This window comes from Nicotiana sylvestris, chromosome 10, assembly GCF_000393655.2.
Source record: "Nicotiana sylvestris chromosome 10, ASM39365v2, whole genome shotgun sequence".
NCBI classification, from domain to species: Eukaryota; Viridiplantae; Streptophyta; class Magnoliopsida; order Solanales; family Solanaceae; genus Nicotiana; species Nicotiana sylvestris.
In genome coordinates this window covers 6,867,573-6,883,067 of record NC_091066.1, presented here as the reverse complement: position 1 = coordinate 6,883,067, position 15,495 = coordinate 6,867,573, and the positions used below count along the sequence as shown (strand labels likewise).

Genomic DNA, 15,495 nt, shown 5'->3' with positions numbered 1-15,495 from the left:
TATCTTCAAGAAAATTTAATTTTTCGACTAATGAATCGAATGGGAAAGGAACTGAAGATACTGCCAATGAGGAGTTGAAGAAGAAGGCATCAGTGGGAGCTAATGGAGCTTAAATTAGGTGACATTGCTTCATGTTTAAATGTTTTGATCCTATGTTTTTGTTAAAAAGTTTTCTGTTGTTTATGGCGGGATAGAGTACTATTGGATCTTGTTAAAATAATTTTTGAGAATTTAAGGTGAAGTAAATCAGTAATAATAGAAAAACAGCTTGTCTATTATGCAATTTTAGTATATTGTCTATTTGTTTCTGTTATAGAACGTCTAAATCTAATATCATTATGTATTTCTATTGGGGGAGGGGGGGGGAGATTAGAGAAAAAAGGGAGAAAAAAAATTAAGCGGGGCGGGTTGAAAACTGAAAAAATAACTATGTGGGTCGGGTCGGGACAGGTTGAAAATTTTGTGGGTTTTCCAAACCCGCCCCGCACCCGCTCCACCGCATTGCCATCCCTACTTGGGAACAAGACTAAAATAAGGAAGAAAAGCTCTATTTTTAAATTAACAAATCCATAAAATTGCAGCACATCTTGCACGCAAAAGCTGAAATGCTCCGTCCCCGACCAAGAGTTTAAACAAATACAACAACAACAATAATGCCTCATCCCGAACAAGATGAGGTCGACTATATAAATTCTCACAGACGACAATATGAATTCTTACTGACAAATATTTTGATACAAAAAGAATGTATCAGCTTCCCGACACACTGGCGATGGACCTGGCAAAATTGGAAGCATTAAATCGCGAAACAATGCGTCGACTCCTTCCTTCATTCCTTTTGAAAGAGACCAAATCAATTTCGAATATCCTTAATATATATATGTATATGTATATATATGTATATGTATATGTATATATATATATATATATATATATATATATATATATATATATATATATATATATATATATGTATATATTCATACCCAAAAACCAACATCCAAGTTCATCCTAGGAAGTCAATCATCATTTAAATCCTCTCACAAAGTTTATGGGACAACAATTATGTAACTTCGTAATTGCTCTATTTTTTTATCTTTTATCTTTTATTTTTTGATTGGTAAGTGATTTCTCTATTTATGCAACCTCTTTGACATCAAAAGATTAAGTACAGGAGATGTAATAAAGTAAATTCAGGAAAACATCTTACAAGCCCCTAGCTTCAAGTCAAACAAATGAACTCATGCTGCCGTGTTTTGAAAGAGAGAGTTTCTTTTATAAGTACTTTTGAGAGATAAAGCATCTACGTTACGTCTGGTTCGTGCGGGCGTGTGTGTCTGTGTGAGTGAGTGAGAGAGAGAGAAGCAAACTCACATCATCCAGCAGCATACTGTAGCGGTGATGATCAATGTCATGTGTAACCTGCATCACAAAATTCAGTTAGCTACTAGTATAAGGGGTGAAAAATCAGCTGAAAAATCAAATTAGTATAAGGGGATATTGTAATGTGTGGGAGAAGGCTTCAAAGAATTAAACATGGGAGGTTGAGATACTGAAATTTCAGCCCCAGTTGTGCAGAGAATTATGATATGCATTTCCCCGGAAAGCATTTCATATAAGCCAAATTCCATTTGTGATATTTACTCATAGATTATAGACCCACCTTCTCTTGAGCCGAGGGTCTATCGGAAACAGCTTCTCTATCTTCCCAGGTAGGGGTAAGGTCTGCGTACACATAACTCTCCCCAGACCCCATTTGTGGGTTATATTGGGTATGCTGTTGTTGTTGTTGTTACGGTTGAGAGCAGAGTTTTTTATGCCGAACTTATATTTTCTCATACAACAAACCAAACAAGCCCTAAAGGAATTACAACATGCAATGAAGTTGAAATCAATATTCCCTCACTTTTAATTTAAGTGAAACTTATTTGACTGCGCACGGAATTTAAGAAATACTGGAAGACTTTTGAAGCTTGTGATCTGAAATAATCCATAAACATTTGTGTGGATATAAATCATCTAAATTAATGGTAAAATAAGAAGTTTACAGTTACATCGAAAGAAATTATTCTTTACTAAACTCCAGCCAAATAGATTCGCATAAAATGGTATGGCAGAAGTACTATATTAGTAATGCAAAGCTACATCAATAATTCAGTGTTTTATACAAAACTCAAGCATTTTGTATTAATATAAGTCAGACTTCTATGCAAACTTTTCTTTTTTCTCATACCACAAACCAAGCAAGCCCTAAGAGAATAATGATAAGCAACATTTGAAGGAAACAAAGACAAATGGAACAAATTAACCGTACATATTAGTAGAAGGGCTTCTACTGCAGCAAATTCTGGCACATAGAGACGCAATAACTCCAATCGCAACAAAAATTAGAGTCGTCAAACCCAAATTATCGTCCGATCTCACACTGAAAATACAATTCTGTATTCTGCAACAATGATTTCAAGTCAAAATTGGTCGTTCGATGGAGAAAATATAAATAAAATAGAAAAAAACTTCTGTAGATAAGGAGATTTGAGACTGAATTGTACAAAAACGGGGATATTTTTGTATTGAATATAGTTGCTTGATCTAACGATAGCTTTCTCGTCAACTATAATTGGAAATTTGCTTTGGATAATTACAGATGTGGGCTAGGCCAGCGTTGTTTGGGCCAGCTGTATGAAAATTGAAAAGGAATTTTTACATCTCCTATACCACAAATTAACAATTCTATACCACAATTAATTAAGGGTATAATTAATGAGATATTTTTACTCCTTAATTAAAGGATTTCCGTTTAATTCCAAGATCCCCACTCATCCCACGTTTCTCTCTCCTAACCCACGTTTTACCCATACCCACGTTCTTTTTACAGGCTTCCACTATTGACAACAATTAAAAGGCTTGAAAGATTTGAATTCATATTTGGGTTTTCAAAAATCATTATTTGTTTTGATTGGGGTGTTGTTGAAAATAATTGGGAATATGTTTTGGAGTTTATATCTCAATTTTGAGGGGGTTTTGGTGAAGATTTAAACTTGGTTTTGGCTGAATTTCAGATTGAAACTCGAAGAAGAAAAAGAAGAAGAAGAAGACATATTGCAGAAATTGTAGATAAATTGTAAAAAAATTGCAGATTGTTTTTGCAGAAGATTCGTAGAAGTTTTAGTCTTTTTGATTTGTGAAATCAGAAAACAAAGCATCTACAATCAGAATACAAATAATCTACAATTCATCTACAAAATATCTAAAAACTGGGTATATTGAATTTTAATATCCCAATTCCCATTTGATTGTAGTTTAATTGAGATTTTCGACATAATTGCATTTTTTGCAGAAGATTTGTAGAAGTTTTTAGTCGTTTTTGATTTGTGTAAACAGAAAATAAAGCATCTACAATTAGATTACAAATAATTTATAATTTACCTACAAAATGTCTACAAACTGGGTACATTGAATTTTTATATCCCAACTCCCATTCAATTGTAGCATAATTGTAATTTTTGACATAATTGCATTTTTTCAGAAGATTTGTAGAAGTTTTAGCTGTTTTTTATTTGTGAAAACAGAAAATAAAGCATCTACAATCAGAATACAAATAATCTACAATTTATCTACAATTTCTGCAATATGTCTTCTTCTTCTTCTTCTTCTTCTTCTTCTTCTTCTTCTTCTTCTTCGAGTTTCAATCTGAAATTCAGTCAAAACCAAGTCTAATCTTCACCAAAACCCCTCAAAACTGAGATATAAACTCCAAACCATATTCTTGATTATTTTCAACAACACTCAATCCAAACAAATAATGATTTTTGAAAACCCAAATTTGAATTCAAAGCTTTCAAGCTTTTTAATGGCTGTCAATGGTGGAATTGCTGCTCTCTTTTTATTTTTTTTTTATCACTGAAATTTGCGATTGAGAAATAGAGAGAGATGTAGAGAGAATGTCGACGAACAAAGTTTTTGCAGAACTGATTTCTACAATTTGAAATTGAGCTTCTGATTTCGACGAACTGAGCTTTTGATTTGTGGCTTAAGCGAAAATATCTCAGAACAGATCTAAGTTTTTGAACAGATTTGATTTCTGACGAATTGAGCTTTTGAACAGACTTGATTTGTGGCTAAATCAATTAAAAGATTCTGTTCCTGAATTTTAGCACGCCTAATTAGGAAGATTCAGCTACTAATAATTAATATTTAATGAATGATATAATAATTGTAGAAAAAGTATGGACAGGGCGGGTAAATTAGAAACTATGCACATATTTGGTAATAAAGTTTCATATATGGTATAGGAAAGAAAAAAGCCCAATTGAAAAACTTGGTCATCCTTTGCATTTTGGAGCCTTTAAGTAACTGGTTGGACCTAATAGAATTAGGGATTTTTACGCAAATAGTTGGTCAGATTAAATGTTGAGAAATTTTCATAAAGCACTATCTTTTAATGGTAATTAGCTATCTATAGATACCATTTGCTATATTATGGATTGTAGATATGTTTTCTGTTGTTATAAAATGTATTAGATGTATTTAAGCTACTGTATTCATAAATAAAATAGCAAAAATAGCGTGAATCAGGGAAGTCCAGTTAATCAGTTGTTGTATTCGAGTGTATTCGACTGTATTCATGACGTGAAACATGGGATTATAGCTGGACAGATTATTGTATTCGACTGTATTCATGGCGTGAAACAGGGGACTACACTGTTTTTAAATGGAAAGTGAATCAATTAATATAATAGACTCCTAATATAACTCAACAAACTCAATTATAACACACAAATTTTGTATTTCCAGTTATAAAAAAGATTCTCAACCGAAAAACACCCCAAAAACATAGCAATCTTCAGAGAAATTATATAATACATCTGAATACATAAATTATATTAATTAAAAAAATATATGAATACATTCATGGAATATAACGAGACAGTGAATACAATGAAATACATGGAATACAACGAGATACATTGAAATATAATGAAAAAAATAATGAATAGAATGAAATACATGGAAATACAGTGAGATACATTGAGATATATTAACAGAAAATTTAAGTTGCTCAGCCCCAAACTCCGTCATATTTGTTCAACAACAAACTCTAATTTCCGGCGAATCTGTCGTCGAGCAATGGTGGTAAAATAAGGACTCTATTAAAGCTTGAATCTTGTATTGAAGATGATAGAAAGTTGTATTTGCGGAGGCTGAAAAGGATTGCGTTGATTTTCTCTTTCACATCCTCTCATTGCCTGTGGGCAGTGTTGTCAGGCTTCTTAAGGAGAAAGGGATGAACTCCCCTGTTGGTATCTCTTCAGTTCCTCTTCTATTGCTTAGTGACGAAATTTGATGAAACCATATTGTCGAAACCATATGTCAACATATTTGAATGGGTAACATATATGCATGATCCGATGGAATTGGAGAAATTGGGATCGGAGAGAACATAGGTGATATGGGTGAGAGAAATTTTGAGATTGAGCATCGTGTTTTCAAGGAATGGGGAAAGAGAATAGCATGTATCAAAGTAGAAAGAGAAAGAAAATAGTATAACTGAATAGCGTATTTAGTGGCATAGGGTTAAGAGGTAACCAAAATTAGATATTTTGCAATAAACATTAAAAGGTATCTATAGAATATAATTTTTTTAAATGGTATTTATTTAAAATAAATAAGGTGTTAACCTTTGCTATAGGAGGTAAAAATTCCTTAAATGTTTACCTAGCCGCTATACATTATATGCATAGTTATACTTATACTTGTATTGGTCAAAAATTGATAACTCGGTAATTGAAGATAAGTCATGTCGAGGATAGGGTCGACCACGGCATTGTGACGAGCAACTGGAGTTATAATGGTAACAATAGAATAAGTTTAGAAAAGGACACCAGGAATATTCCCTTGGATATTCCTTACATTGTATTTTTTAGGGTTTTTTGGGAATATTCATTATAAATAGGAAGAGATAGAGAACAAAAATGGATCTTCACTAGCACATTGTCAAGGTGGTGTGATGATCCAAAAGGTCATCACTTGTTTTAAAATGAAACTCCGTGTTCTGAGGCCTTAAAAACCTCATTTAGAATCACCTCGATTTGCGTGCGTAGTCCGGGCGCATAGCCGGAAAGCTTAAATATGATAATCTGTGAAAAATGATAAGTTTTGATTATAGAATGAGCTAATTTGACTTCGGTCAACGTTTTGGGTAAACGGACCCGGTCCCATAATTTGACGGTCCCGGAGGGTCCGTAGGAAAATATGGGAGTTGGGCGTATGCCTGGAATCGAATTCCGAGCCCGAGAAATGAATTTTCAAAGAAAATTATTTTCTGAAATTGTTTAAAAAAATTTGAAATGAATTTTGAGTAGAACATGATGGTATCGGACCCGTATTTTGGTTTCGGCGCCCGGTACAGGTCTTATATATGATTTAAGACGTTTCTGTGAAATTTGGTGAAAAACAGAGTTTTATTTGACGTGAATTGAACTTCCGGTTGAGGAGTTAGGAACTTTGAGAGTTCTTGATGAAAATATTTAGTTTTGAGGTTTAATTCATGATTTTACATGTTATTTTGATGATGTGATCGCACGAGTAGGTCCATACGATGTTTTTGAGTTAGTATGCACACTTGGTTTGGAGTTCCGAGGGCTCGGGTGAGTTTCGGGTAGGTTCGGGATGTTTTAGACTTAAAATCAGAAGTTGCAGGTATCTGAAGCCAGGCTTCGTGGACCGCGGTGAGCAAGTCCAAGCCTTCGCGGTCGCGCTCGATTTTTTGCGGTCCGCGGTGGGCTCCTGTACAGCCGCGGTCCATTTCGTGCGGTCCGCACAGGGCACTGGATTGCAGTACCTTAGGAAGACCTGTGCGGCAGCAGTCCATTTTGTGCGGTCCGCACAGGGGGTCTGAGAGGGGTATAAATAGACAGAATTTTCAGTCATTTTTCATTTTTCAAAACCCCAAAAACATAAGGGGCAATTTTTCAAACAACCTTTCTTCTCCAAATCAATTATAAGACGTTTTAACTACTTTTCTTCAATCATTAACATCTTTTAACATGATTTCAACTTCAAATCAATGATTTTTATGGGGAAAATTGGGTGTTTTGGGTAGAACCTAGGTTTTTCAAAAATTGGGGACTTGGACCTCAATCTGAGGTCCGATTTCAACACAAATTATAAATTTGAGTTCGTGGGGGAATGGGTAATCGGGTTTTGGTTTGAACCTCGGGTTTTGACCACGTGGGCCCGGGGCGATTTTGACTTTTTGGGTAAAAACTTTGGAAAAATCATTTTCATGCATTCAAATTGATTCATTTAGTGTAATTAACTAACTTGTGGCTAGATACAAGCAAATTGGCGATGGAATCAAGGGGTAAAGCTATAATTGAAACTTGAGTTGTGTTCGAGGCATCGAGGTAAGTGTTTGGTCTAACCTTAGCTTGAGGGATTAGGAGTTGTGTCCTATTTGCTATTTGCTTCTTGTCGAGTACGACGTATACGCATGGTGACGAGTATCTATACGTTGGTGTCAAGCATGACCGTGAGTCTTATATTGTGATTTTCATGATTTCGTTGTATTATTCATGCCTTGATGAAGATTTCTAATTATTTTATAAAGTTTGTGGAAAGAATTGTGACCTATGAACATTGAGGAATGTTGGCTCAAGTTGTATAGTGAAATTGTGAAAGTATAAGTGACAATTGAACTTTTAGAGCATTGGCTCAAGTTATGAAATGAATTGTGAAAGTATAAGTGATAATCGAACCTCTAGAGCAATGGCTCGAGTTGTGAAGTGAATTGTGAAGTAAAATTGAGAAAGAGAAGAGATCATTATGTTGTCACCCTTGCCGAGATATTGTTGATTTACTTGTTGTTCCCTTGCCGGGATTTAATTGTTTAACTGTTGTTCCCTTGCCGGGATCTCTATTACTATTTTATTTATTCCCTTGCCCCTTTGCTTGTGATTGTTGTCTAGGTGAGGAAGAGTGTTAAAGGACGAAGGGTGATGTCGTGCATTGTTTGTTATTGTAAGAAAAGAGTGTAAAGCATGAAGGGTGATGCCGTGCCGCACGACGTACCATTCCGTGCCGATTCTATTGATTATATGGCGAGGAAAGAGAGTAAAAGCACGAAGGGTGATGTCGTGCACATTTTGATTATATGAATGTTTTGGTGAGGACAAGAGTAAAAGCACGAAGGGTGATGCCGTACAATTGTTGATTTCTGCTTCCTTGTTGATATTTTAGTTATGTTGTTTCTTTCCTTATTTGATGCCTTTCTATTCGGAATTATTATCTTCCCCATAACATGTTTCCCCCTCCCATATCGACTGGTTATTTCTGTATTTCTTTTCTGCTGTATATATATATGAACTGCACAAGTTTATTTGGTGGTCTGGCCTAGCCTCGTCACTACTTCGCCGAGGTTAGGCTAGACACTTACCAGCACATGGGGTCGGTTGTGCTGATACTACACTCTACACTGTGTGCAGATCCAAGGGCAACTTTCGGATAGTAGTTGGAGTGCTTCCTTCAGTCCACTCGGAGACCCAAGATAGACTGCAGGCATCCGCAGGCCCTGGCGTCTCCCTCTATCTCTATTTCCTGTTTCTTTTTCTTTGTTCAGAAACAGTGTATTGTATTTCTTCGGACCTTGTATGTAGTGACTCTTAGACAGTCTGTGACACTGTGACATTAGGTTTTGGGTATTTGAGGTTTTAAAAGTTGTAATAGACGTAACCTTAAGATATATACTTGTTGACTTCCGCTTATTTATTTAAAATTCCGCTTTTATCATATTATCGACTAATGTTTGTTAAAAAGAAGCAAAAATGAAAGGGTAGCAAGTAGTTAAGGTTTGACTTGCCTAGCTCCAATTAGTAGGCGCCATCACGACTTCCGAGGGTGGAAAATCCTGATCGTGACAGGTTGACTAAGAAAGAATGTACAAAAGTTGTCTTGTTCACTAATTACATTATTCAAGCACACGTTATTCTATCTTTGTTTACAAGATTCAAAGATTCCATATCCATCTTCACTTCTCATCCTTCCACGTCACTGACAGAAGAAAGGAATATCCCAATCATATAATAATTGGGTGGTAGATCCTTTCTTATTACATTTATTGTTATTATCCATATTTATTGCATGTTCGTATTACCATATTCATTGCTAATCATTAAATATCAAATCTACTATTTAATATTCTCAGACATTATTCATCTCGTAAATATCTTACTAAACTTGATCTAGAGTTTATTAAATTTAACTAAGATTCACTGTTTACTTCATCATTAATTGGTTTAACAAAAGGTTTAACACTTTTTGATCAAACAATACTATTATGTATGAATTATATATCCGGCAGAATACATCGGCAGGCCATTAAATTTGTTCTCACTTTTCACTTTGACACTTTATTTTAGTTCCATTCAATTTGAACACTCCAACCACATCTCAAATGTGTCATTTAGACACAACTTCGTGATGTGGCATAATGCGTGTGTTATACTATTTCTCAGAGCGTGAGAGATAAATTTTTCTTTTTAAAATTCTTTTCTCTCTCTTTTCCTCCTACTCTTTTATACATTAACAGATTCCCCTCTCTCTCCCTCCCACACCATGGTTACCAACGGAGATTGCCTGTTGCAATCAGAACTGAAAAAATCAAAAGCGCTCTGGCTACGAAAATAAAGGAATAACAAAAATGGCTTAAAAAGCCTATGACAGTCAACAGATTCGAGCTTAGTTTATGTCGAAAAAAATTTCAGGTGAACTTCTCTTTTTAAATTTTCAGATTTGTTCATAGGATTACTACCAAATCCTACCAAATTTTGAACCCAAAATTGCAATTTCTTGCAAGTTCGTCAACTGAAGAACTGGAAGTGTTTCATCGTGCTTCGGCGACCCAAAACGAACCAATCTCACCCAAATCTTCACCATTTCCGGTGATTGCAAAATTTTGCATTCGTTCTATTCGATTTGGAACCCTGAAACTCCATTTCCGGCAACTGAAGCTCGTTGGAGTTTTGCAAAATATTGGGGCTGATGTTTTCGATGGTGGAATGGTCTGAAATTTTGTGAAAAGGATAGATCCGGAGGTGGGGAATAAATTTCACTATTTAGAATTTGCAATTTCGCCTAGAACTGAGCCTAGCCATGGTTATGAGAGTACTTGCCTTGTTCTTTCGTTTGGTAGAAGAAGACGGAAAGGAAGGGGGTATGGGAAAGATGACGAAGGGGAGGGGTGGGTTGGGATTCTTGTTTTTCTTTTCTTTTTTTCTTTTCTCAAAAGTCTTTTTTTAATTTTTAATAAGGGCAACATTTAATAAACTCATGTGTCTTCATCCTATTGGTTACTCTGGCGTGTGAATTTCATGCATCTATTAAGTTTGTTTGCCTATAAATTTATGTCTAAATAATGCACTGGAGATGTGGTTGGAGTGCTCAAATGGAACGGAACTAAAATAAAGTGTCAAAGCGAAAAGTGAGGACAAGTTTAATGGCCTACCGATATATTCTGCCTATATATCATCCCTCTTCTTTAATTTGAGGATCTATTGGAAACAGTCTCCAGATTTTCTGAATGTGGAGAGGTAAGGTCCGTGTACACACTATCTTTCCTAGACCCCACTAGTGGGATTATATCGGTTAGTATAAAGTTAAATTCTTTTTAAATTTAGTAAATTGTCATTCTTTTTTAAACTGACTAAAAAGAAAACATGTGACATTCTAGGCTGGCAAGCTTCTGAAGAAGATGCATATGTCACCTCACGAGAATCCATCATCGGAATAGGAGAGAAAACTGAAGAACGTTATTAGCCCATGGTGCAAGTTCACATGATATGCGCGCTCTTAAGGCTCGATGTTGCGTAGCTGTAAAGCCCCAGAAAATTTTGCTTAGTAATTTAAGATTTCATGGTGCCAAGGTAGGCCAAATATTTTATCTTGCGTGCAAATGAGGATTAAGGATATTATGGATATCAATTAGATATGTTAATAAGTGTATAAGTCATAGTAGAAGTGAATTGGGGTTTAAGGAGAGGCCTAAGTCTAAGCCAAGTTGGAAAATTTCATAAGAGACGAAAGTTGCAAATGAGTGCGCACAAGACCTCACTTGGACAATCATATCTCCAGTTATATAAGGATTTGTGTGATGCACAACCTATCAAATAAAAGGTCTTTGATTCTAGTTTCCGACGCTTCAAACCGTTCGTCATTCGGACACTCCTACCAAACGTTATGACCACATTACCAAAAGCAGTGCAGAATTTTACACTACCACGCCACCCCATGCGCCACCCCATGCGGCGCGGCTGTGCAAAAAATCGGGCTTTTGTTATAAAACGACCTCATTTCGCCAAATAAATGCAAGGGGTCATATTATTTTTAGCAAGGCTTGCTCTACCAAGGAAATCCGTCCCATACTTCATTCCTATTATTCAAGTTAAGGTTTTTGGAGTATTTTGAGTTGATTACTACTCCTAAACACTTATATTAACAAGGATTAATCCTGAAAATCCATAGATTTCCAATCAAATCCCTAAATTGATCAAGAACACTACAAGTGGGGATTCTTAAGATTCTTGCTACAAGAGGTATGCCTATAATCTCTAATTACTCTATGGTGATTATTTATGTATGATATTTGCATTAGAACTTATGGGATGATGATAGAAAGCCACAAGTGCCTAAACTAGATTGTGTTGGTTGTAGACATTATGAAATGGGTTAATTAAGGAGGTTGATGGTTGGGTATGAATGAATGATCATACATATGTTGTTGGAAGTTATATATTGGTTAGGAATGATGGTGGAATGAATTGTTGGTTAATGATGATAGTTGGATGAACCAATACTATAGTTATGAGGTGTAAATATTTATGCCTACAAGGTGTTTGATAATATGCCTAAATGGCATAAGTTATGGAATTTATTACTAATATTGGCCCTATTGAATGTTGTATTGTAGATTGAAGTTACTCAAGGGTATTGGATCATTGTAGTATCATTAAGGGGCAAGTTTCAGGTATGTATGACTAACTTTAACCTTTGTAAAGTCACCTTGTTTGGTGTACGAGTAATTGGTATGTGTTATTTATGTGGACCATTTGTGAATTCTTGTGATTAATATTCCTTGTACGTTGTTGGTTAAGTTTCCTGATTTAATGGTGTATCTAAATGGCAACAAGCCAAGCGTGTGTGTGGAGGTGCTTATGTGGTAAGAGCTGTGTAACAAATGATGGAAAGAAATCGTAATTGATGCAATTGAAACAACTGTGGTAATATCATACATGACTTGTCGCGACAATTGTCGTTGTGACTTAAATTGTATATGGACTGTTGCATATGATGGAGATGGTATTGATGTCTATGAAAATTCTTTGTGAGTTATTGTGTTGTCGTGTGAAATGTAATTGTCCGGTGGGATCGGGTTGCGCGCCGCAACACGAAGTTATAAGGTGTGGGTTGTGGTGATAAGGGTGGCCGAGGTAATAAGGGTGGTCAAGGTAATAAGGGTGGAAAAGTGATCGAAATCACTATTGAAATGAAAATATGTGAAAGTTGTGAAATCATTGATGTGATGAAATAATGTTGAAAGGGGGAAAAGGAGGGATTGTGGAACTTGTTTGGCTTTGGTTGTTCCTTTCATGTGCATTGGATTGTTGATTCTATTACTGTTTGTTACCTGTGTATTTCTTGATTTTACTTGGGGTAAAGTTTGTTCATACATACCAATACAATTCAAATGTGCTGACGTCCCTTTTGCCAGGGGCGCTACATTTGTGTTATGATTGTAGGTTGTTCTATAGCAGGTACTCCAGTCAACCGACAGTAGCACTTCTTCACTTTCCGTCAGCTATATTGGTGAGCCTCTTTTTCCTCTCGGGGCCCTGCGTGGCTCATGCCGCTTTTCCTCCCGGCAATCTTATTTTGGTATTTGCTTAAGGTATAGCCGGAGCCTTGTTACCGGGAAGTATTGTAACACTCTTTTGTATCCCTAGAGGCTCCGTAGACAAGAAATGTGGGTTATGCACTTATGTATTTTGTATTTGGGCAGTGTAACTTATAAACCACGCTAAGTAACTATGTATGTTATGTAAATCTCGTAAGAATGTGTTCAAATTTACAAATGGCTATTTCACTTGGTTGACAGATAAAGGAAAACGCGGGGTAACACGTGGGATTGGAAAGGCACCTAGGTCCGTTTGACTGGGGCTACCCGATCGAGCGCCGGTCGCGCCCCTCTATTTTGGGGCGTGACAAACTTAGTATCAGAGCATTAGGGTTTTAAAAGGGTCCTAGGATGTCTCGGAGCCGTGCCTAGTAGAGCCCTTCTTATCGGTGTGTTGTCAACTACATCTATAAGTAGGGGGCTACATGAGCATTTAGGAAATTACCCTCTTCTTTGTTATTCTATATCGTGCGGTGAAGTGAAAAGTGGAAGTATCCACGTCTAAATTGTGCTCTGTTTCGAATTTTTCAGTAATGCCACCTAAGAAGAGAGCTAGACTTGGCCTTGGGGCTAATGCCACCCCAAGAGTGGCTATGAATCATGTACCTGATGTTGTGGGTGAGAGTGACTCCCCGGTCTTGAATCTGCCTGGCCCATTTATTCCAGATCCAAGTATTCCTGTTCCAACTGCGGCAGAGGGTGCTACCATCCCTCTCGCTGATATTCCTGATCCTGATGCAGTTCCAGCTTCCGATCCCGGGATTTCTAATGGGGACCTTAGAGGAGCCATCCATATGTTGACCCAATTAGGGCCGCGCAGGCCCAAAGATATCATGATGCCCCTGTGTCCTCCAGCGGACAGGGAGATTCCGCCAGCTCCAGAGTCAACCAGTTTCTGCGGTTGGCCCCTCCTGAGTTCGCAGGCACAGACCCAGAGGCCGATCCGCCGGATTTCCTTGATGAAATGTATAAGACCCTTCGAGTGGTGAAGGCTACAGAGACGGAGGGGGTTGAGTTGGCTTCATACAGGTTGAGGGGAGCAGCATATTCGTGGTTCGAGATGTGGGAGGATTCCCGTGGGGAGGGAAAACCTCCGGCTAGATGGGATGAGTTTGTAGATGCATTCATGGACCACTTCTTGCCTGCCGAGACAATGGCGGCCCGTGCCACTGAGTTTGAGGTCCTCAAGCAGGGCAGTATGAGTGTTTCGGAGTACCACATGGAATTTGTGAGGTTGTCCAAGTATGCTCCTCAGTTAGTGTCGACCATGGATGCTTGAGTTCGACGATTTGTTCAGGGTCTTATTCCTTTAGTGGTGAACGAGGCTGCTACAGCGGCCTTACACTCAGATATGAATTATGGGAATATTGTGGGATTTACTCAGGCCAAGAGGCTAGGAAGTTGAAAATACGGGCAGAAAGGGAGAGTAACAACAAGGCCCGATCAGTGGGTCACTCAGGGAGACCAGTTCAGAGAAGGGGGCCATCAGGGTCATCCCAGTCATATGCCCAGTCCACAGCGAGCGCACCACCATCGGTTCATAGTTATCAACAGAGCAGTCACTTGAGACCAGGTTCAGATCGTAGGAAACCCCATCAGTCCGGTCGTCCAGGAGGGAGATCACAGCAGCAGGGGAGGGCTTCATGCCCCAAGTGTGGGAGGTTCCATACCAAGACTTGTTATTTGGATATCCCGGTGTGTTATAGATGCGGGGTGAGAGGTCATATCCAGCGGGACTGTTGTGCGCCCAGTTAGGGCACGGGTAGGGGATTTACTCAGCCATCCGGTTCTTCAGCTTCCACATCATCCGCGCGCCCTCCAGCTCCAGTAGGGCATGGTGCAATTAGGGGTGGAGCTCATGGTAGAGCTGGACCTAGTCGGTTTTACGCTTTAAGTGGTAACGAGAGTGCATAGACTTCTCCAGATGTTGTCAGAAGTATCTTGTCTGTTTAGGCCATTGATTGTTATGCTCTTATTGATCCGGGGTCCTCTTTGTCTTATGTCACCCCATTCATTGCTTCAAGTTTTGGGGTAGAACCCGAACAGCTTCATGAGCCGTTCTCTATATCGACTCCGGTTGGTGATTCTATCACAGCCGCACAAGTTTATAGGAATTGTGTTGTCATGGTATGTGGTCGTGCTACCACGACCGATCTTATTGAGCTTGGAATGGTGGATTTTGATGTGATTATGGGAATGGACTGGCTTTATTCGTGCTTTGCTAAACTTGACTGCCGAAAGAGAGTCATGAGGCTTGACTTCCCTAATGAGCCGGTTATTGAGTGGAAGGGAAATGGTGTGGTGCCGAAGGGTAGGTTTGTTTCTTACCTTAAGGCTTCGAAGATGATTAAGAAGGGGTGTATCTTCCATTTGGTCCGGGTGGCGGACTCCACTTTAGAAATGTTTGTCCTCGAGTCCGTGCCAGTCGTGAATGAGTTTATTAAAGTGTTTCCGAACGAGCTTCCAGGGATCCCGCCAGATAGGGAGATTGATTTCGGGATTGATTTTCTCGTTCCTTCTCTTCGATAAGAATAGGGATTTGAAATGAT

At 37.9% G+C, this 15,495-nt stretch overlaps 1 long non-coding RNA gene across 1 annotated transcript; it reads right to left on the bottom strand.

Moving 5' to 3' along the window:
- Window positions 1-587: 587 nt before the first annotated feature.
- On the bottom strand, window positions 588-2,662 carry LOC138880389 (uncharacterized). The gene is made up of 4 exons (XR_011403024.1): window positions 2,315-2,662; window positions 1,664-1,858; window positions 1,375-1,422; window positions 588-835 (listed from the first exon to the last, which is right to left on the bottom strand). It is a non-coding gene; the product is annotated as an uncharacterized lncRNA (long non-coding RNA).
- Between the last annotated feature and the right edge of the window lie 12,833 nt (window positions 2,663-15,495).